Genomic DNA, 7,500 nt, shown 5'->3' on the forward strand with positions numbered 1-7,500 from the left:
TTATCTATATAGATTAATATATATATATATATATATATATATATATATATATATATATATATATATATATATATATATATAAGGATATAATCTAATTATTTCTTGATACATTCTTAACGTTGGAATTCACACCTGCAGAACGAACACAAACAAACAAAAAAGCACATGCTTGCCATCGATAACTGTAGACGTATGCCGAGCAGTTAAAATCCTGCATAAAAATACGATTATTTGATCCAATGAATTTCGGTTGTGACCAAACAAACTTTCAGCCATAAGGAAGAATCGACTCCCATAATAACCCCTATTACACTGTGTCTCCTTTCCGTCTGCCTCCTTCTTGCTGTTGTCCTCTCTCTTATAACTGTCTCTTTGTTTCTCCTCCTTCAGTGTCTTCTAGGCCTATGGAGGTCTTTCTCTCCTCAACTTATGCCTTCTTTATTTCTTCATGCTTAATTTGAGTTACGTAAGGTCCTACACGATCTGATGCCAGTTGTCTTTGTAATAATAAGAATTTGGAATGCGGCTGTTGATATTACAATTAAAGAGTAGTAGGTATGCTGTTATTTGATAGACAAGGCTTTTATTGGTAGATAGCTAAATCCCATTATTACAAGAGAGCGTCATGAAAACCGAGTTGATTCTTCTGTCGGTAACAGCAAGTAATAATATTATTACAACTAAAGTTGAACAGACGGGTTTTCTCGCCTCCATGATGAGAAAATAAACCTACAAAATAGATTCAGCTGTATTATTTTCCTTAAAGGAGAAATTAGAGAGATGGAGCAGAAGTTATAAACGTGTGCTTGAAAGGGTGGGAGTGAATGGTGGAGGGAAAAATGTTGGGGGAAGACGTGTGGCGGGGCGGGTTTCATTGTACGTCTGGAGGCACAGTTCCAGTGTTACCAGATCACATCCAGCCCTTGTGGCTGAAATGTGTTTACTAATATATGTGACCGACTGTACATATGGTCTCAATAATTCTGTACTTGGCTGTTATTTGTGTACGACAAATCGGGGCAGGATGGAGGGAGGGGGGAGAAAGTGGGGGAGAGGGGGGCCGTTCTCAAGCCCGGATGAATAGGGAGGGTTGGAGCCTTCTTTAAAATTGGTGCCAAGACCGATTATGGAATGAGCACCACAAGATATAAACAGCTGGACGAGTGTCAGTAAAAAACCACGGAGATGTATCGAGTCCTTATAATAAACTGTCTTAACACCCCCCTCCTCCCTTTTCTTAAGACCGACTTTGTATTTATTTCAGTTTCATTCCTGAAACAGCTCAGTTAAAACGGGGAACGCTGGTTACATTATGGCTATATTTTTCTTACTATTAGCTGGGTAATGACAAATTGTATGTGAGTTTTTAGAAGAATATCAGTCGTCTTCCCTACTATTTTTAATTATCTGGGGCACCTGGACTAGATTCTCGAAGGGTAATTCATGAGATTATAATTAAGATATTTAGCACCTGTCCTGTCAATGGACATGTTTCTAACAAAAGCAATTCGTTCTGTTTCATCAATATTGATATCAGTGAAACTTTCTCCATTGCTATCGTATTTTTTCTGTATTTTTTTCCAGCTTACAGTCTTCCTCCATGACCCTTCCCCCTTCCCCCTACCAACACCACACCTCCCCTTTCCCCTTTCCCCGCTTCACCAGTAAGCGACTGGTAATCACACACATATTATGAGGACCTTGGATTGCCATAAATGCCTGACTGCACTCATGCAAGGTGACCACTGCCACAAGAATTTTTGGATGAGACACTGCCACCTGCATGAGCACGGCCATTCATCCTAGCCGATCTAGGATTCCACATCTCTATGCTCGTCATGCCCGATCGCATCCATGCAACAGGAAGCCTACCGCCAACCGTCCTGTGTGGAGAGACAATTTCTGTCCTCAACAGTCCACCTTGCACGAGCAATGCTAGTCATGCAAGGAGTATAGATGCAGCAATCCCAAATCAGCCAGAGCAGCTACTCCAGTGAGCGACATGGTAATCACACCACATATATGAGGACCTTGGACTGCCCAAATTGCCTGACTGCATCGTGCAAGGTGACCACTGCACAAAGCACTGGGATGAGACGCTGCCTACCCTGCATGAGCACGGCCATTCATCCTAGCGACATAAGGTTCCACATCTCTGTACTCGTCATGCCCAATCACATCCACCAACCGCCAACCATCCTGTGTGGACAGACAATTTCTGTCCTCAACAATCCACCCTGCACAAGCACTGCCAGTCATGCAAGCAGTAGAGACACAGCAATCCCAAATCAGCCAGAGCAGATACTCCAGTGAGGCGACATGGTGATCACACCACATATATGAGGACCTTGGACCTGCCCATGGCCTGACTGCACTCGTGAAGGTGACCACTGCCACTGCACTTCGATGAAGATGCGGCCATACCCTGCCACGACACGGCCTTCTTCCTAGCCTTCAGATTCCACTCTCTATGCTCGTCATGCATGCGCATCTGCAACAGGGAGCCTACCACCAACCAGCTGTGGGAGACAATGTCCGGTTCCTTACATCCACCCTGCCGGATCATGGGCCAGTAAGCAGCAGAGCGCATCAAGGCCAGTTCCTCAATGCAGCTACTCCAGTGCGACATAATCACACCACTATATGCCCGACTTGCTGCCCATAATCCTGACTGCAACTCGTGGAAGGTACCCGCTGCCACAAACATTTGGGATGAGACCACCGCCCATGTGAGCATGCCTATTCATCTAGATACATAGTTCCACAATCTCTATGCTCATCATGCCCACAGCATCCTCAACAAGGAGCCTACCGCCAACCTCCTGTGTGGACACAATGTCCTGTCCTCAACAGTCCATGGCCGGATCATGGCCCGTCATGCAAGCAGCAGAGACGCAGCAAGCCCAAGTCCTCCAATGCAGCTACTCCAGTGAGCGACATGTTAATCACACCACATATATGAGGACCTTGGACTGCCCATAATGCCTGACTGCACTCGTGGAAGGTGACCACTGCCACAAACATTTGGGATGAGACACTGCCACCCAGCATGAGCACGGCCATTCATCATAGATGACATAGGATTCCACATCTCTATGCTCATCATGCCCAACAGCATCCGTGCAACAAGGAGCCTACCGCCAACCGTCCTGTGTGTACAGACAATGTCTGTCTTCAACAGTCGACCCTGCCGGAGCATGGCCAGTCATGCAAGTAGTAGAGATGCAGCAATCCCAAATCAGCCAGAGCAGATAAGCTACTGAGTGACATGGTATTCATACCACATATATGAGGATCTTGGACTGCCCATAATACGTGACTGCACTCGTGCAAGGTGACCACTACCACAAGCATTTGGGATGAGAAACAACCACCCACCCAGCATGAGCACAGCCATTCATCCTCGACGACATAGGATTCCACATCTCTATTCTCGTCATGCCTGACTGCATCCGTGCAACAGGGAGCCTACCGCCAACCGTCCTCTGTGGACAGACAATGTCTGCCCTCAACAGTCCACCCTGCCAAGCATGGCCAGTCATGCAAGCAGTAGAGACTCAGCAATCCCAAATCAGCCAGAGCAGCTACGCCAGTGAGCGACATGGTAATCAGAGAACATATACGAGGACCTTGGACTGCCAATAATGCCTGACTGCACTTGTGCAAGGTGACCACTGCCACAAACATTTGGGATGAGACACTGCCCACCCTGTATGAGCACGGCCATTCATCCTACCCGACATGGGATTCCACATCTCTATGCTCGTCATGCCTGACCGCATCCGTGCAACAGGGAGCCTACCGCCAACCGTCCTGTGTGGACATACAATGTCTGTCTTCAACAGTCGACCCTGCCGGAACATGGCCAGTCATGCAAGCATTAGAGACACAGCAATCCCAAATCAGCCAAAGCAGCTACGCCAGGGAATGACATGGTAATCACAGCACATATACGAGGACCTTGGATTGCCCATAATGCCTGACTGCACTCATGCAAGGTGACCACTGCCACAAGCATTGGGGATGAGACACTGCCCACCCTGCATGAACACGGCCATTCATCTTAGACGACATAGGATTCCACATCTCTATGCTCGTCATGCCCGACCGCATCCGTGCAACAGGACGCCTACCGCCAACTGTCCTGTGGCCAGCCAATGTCTGCCCTCAACAGTCCACCCTGCCAGAGCATGGCCAGTCATGCAAGTAGTAGAGACGCAGCAATCCCAAACAGCCAGAGCAGCTATGCCAGTGAGAGACATGGTAATCACAGCACATATACTAGGACCTTGGACTACCCGTAATGCCTAACTGCACTCATGCAAGGTGACCACTGCCACATGCATTAGGGATGAGACACTGCCCACCCTGCATGAACACGGCCATTCATCCTAGACGACATAGGATTCCTCATCTCTATGATCGTCATGCCCGACCGCATCCGTGCAAGAGGGAGCCTACCGCCAACAGTCCACCCTGCCAAGCATGGGCAGTCATGCAAGCAGTAGAGATGCAGCAATCCCAAATCAGCCAGAGCAGCTAATCCAGTGAGCGACATGGTAATTACACCACATATACGAGGACCTTGGACTGCCCATAATGCCTGACTGCGCTCATGCAAGGTGACCACTGCCACAAGCATTTGGGATGAGACACTGCCACCCAGCATGAGCACGGCCATTCATCCTAGCCGACATAGGATTCCACATCTCTATGCTCGTCATGCCTGACCGCATCTGTGCAACAGGGAGCCTACTGCCAACCATCCTGTGTGGACATACAATGTCTGTCCTCAACAGTGAACCCTGCCAGAGCATGGCCAGTCATGCAAGCAGTATAGACGCAGCAATCCTAAATCAGCCAGAGCAGCTACGCCAGTGAGCGACATGGTAATCACAGCACATATACGAGGACCTAGGTCTGCCCATAATGCCTGACTGCACTCATGCAAGGTGACCACTGCCACAAGCATTGGAGATGAGACACTGCCCACCCTGCATGAGCACGGCCATTCATCCTAGCCGACATAGGATTCCACATCTCTATGCTCGTCATGCCCGATCGCTTCCGTTCAACAGGGAGCCTACCGCCAACCGTCCTGTGTGGACAGACAATGTCCGTCCTCGACAGTCCACCCTGCCGGATCATGGCCAGTCATGCAAGCAGTAGAGGGGAAATGGCAAGCAATCCCAAAATCAGCCAGAGCAGCTTTGCCAGTAAGCGACATGGCATCCATACTAACTGTTCAGGTCCCTCGGCTCTAGACACTTGTTTTGATGAGACTTGTCTTGGTCCCACTTATCGTTTGCTGTAATTTATCTTCTTTGTAATTGAAGCTCTTCTTTCCTCGCTTCCATGCAACAGGGAGCCCACTGCCAACCGTCCTGTGTGGACATACAATGTCTGTCCTCAACAGTCGACACTTCCGGAGCAAGGCCAGTCATCCAAGCAGTAGAGACGCAGCAATCCTAAATCAGCCAGAGCAGCTACGAGAGTGATCGACATGGGAATCACAGCATATATATATGAGCACCTTGGTCTGCCCATAATGCCTGACTGCACTCATGCAAGGTGACCACTGCCACAAGCATTGGGGATGAGACACTGCCCACCCTGCATGAGCATGGCCATTCATCCTAGCCGACAATAGGATTCCACATCTCTATGCTCATCATGCCCGATCGCTTCCGTTCAACAGGGAGCCTACCGCCAACCGTCCTGTGTGGACAGACAATGTCCGTCCTCAACAGTCCACCCTGCCGGATCATGGCCAGTCATGCAAGCAGTAGAGATGCAGCAATCCCAAATCAGCCTGAGCAGCTATGCCAGTAAGCGACGTGGCATCCATACTAAATGTTCCAGGTCCCTCGGCTCAAGACTCGTTTTGATGAGACTTGTCTTGGTCCCACTTATCCTTTGCTGCCGGAGCATGGCCGGTCATGCAAGCAGTAGAGATGCAGCAATCCTAAATCAGCCAAAGCAGCTACGCCAGTGAGCGACATGGTAATCAAAGCACATATACGAGGACCTTGGTCTGCCCATAATGCCTGACTGCACTCATGCAAGGTGACCACTGCCACAAGCATTTGGGATGAGACACTGCCCACCCTGCATGAGCACGGCCATTCATCCTAGCCGACAATAGGATTCCACATCTCTATGCTCATCATGCCCGATCGCTTCCGTTCAACAGGGAGCCTACCGCCAACCATCCTGTGTGGACAGACAATGTCCGTCCTCAACAGTCCACCCTGCCGGATCATGGCCAGTCATGCAAGCAGTAGAGATGCAGCAATCCCAAATCAGCCTGAGCAGCTATGCCAGTAAGCGACGTGGCATCCATCTAAATGTTCCAGGTCCCTCGGCTCTAGACTCTGGTTTTGATGAGACTTGTCTTGGTCCCACTTATCCTTTTCTGCCGGAGCATGGCTGGTCATGCAAGCAGTAGAGACGCAGCAATCCTAAATCAGCCAGAGCAGCTACGCCAGTGAGCGACATGGTAATCACAGCACATATACGAGGACCTTGGTCTGCCCATAATGCCTGACTGCACTCATGCAAGGTGACCACTGCCACAAGCATTTGGGATGAGACACTGCCCACCCTGCATGAGCACTGCCATACATCCTAGCCGACATAGGATTTCACATCTCTATGTTCGTCATGCCCGACCGCATCCGTTGAACAGGGAGCCCACCGCACTACCGTCCTGTGTGGACAGACAATGTCCGTCCTCAACAGTCCACCCTGCCGGATCATGGCCAGTCATGCAAGCAGTAGAGATGCAGCAATCCCAAATCAGCCAGAGCAGCTATGCCAATAAGCGATGTGGCATCCATACTAAATGTTCCAGGTCCCTCGGCTCTAGACTCTGGTTTTGATGAGACTTGTCTTGGTCCCACTTATCCTTTCCTGCAATTTATCTTCTTTGGAATTGAAGCTCTTCTTTCCTCGGTTTTCCAGAAACGTTTTATCTCCGTCTCTTTCACGCTCTCGTCCTCACCATTTCTTGCATCAGACCAATTACTTCAGTTTTGCTCTACTACATATACTGTGGGCAACTATCCTTAGCTACAAATTATGACACATGGGCGCTGGTCCTCGTCGGCTCCTTAGGATCTTCGGAACGTTCCAATATCACCTTTATGGTCTATTGGGAATAAGATCATCTTTCGAAGGCTTCAGAACGAAGTCTTCAGAGCTGCTTCCTTCCTTCCTTCCTTCCTTTTATCGATGAAGTCAGTCTTGGTGTGGTGGAGCCGGAACGAGGACGGCTTCAGGATTGAAGCTTCAGATATATGAACAGCAAACGCATTCAATGATCCTCTTATTTCAAAGCCTCAGGACTGAAGAACTTGGATTTTCGACATTTCTAGTCTTTTGGAAAATTAAAACTGATATTTCTTTTTTTTTCTCTTTTGTTTCATAAGTCGTAATTTTGAATTCTTTCAGCGTATATGAATGTGTGTGTGTTTTTGTATATATTTTTATGTAAGTTGA

The sequence above is a fragment of the Macrobrachium nipponense genome, chromosome 24, assembly GCF_015104395.2.
Source record: "Macrobrachium nipponense isolate FS-2020 chromosome 24, ASM1510439v2, whole genome shotgun sequence".
NCBI lineage: Eukaryota > Metazoa > Arthropoda > Malacostraca > Decapoda > Palaemonidae > Macrobrachium > Macrobrachium nipponense.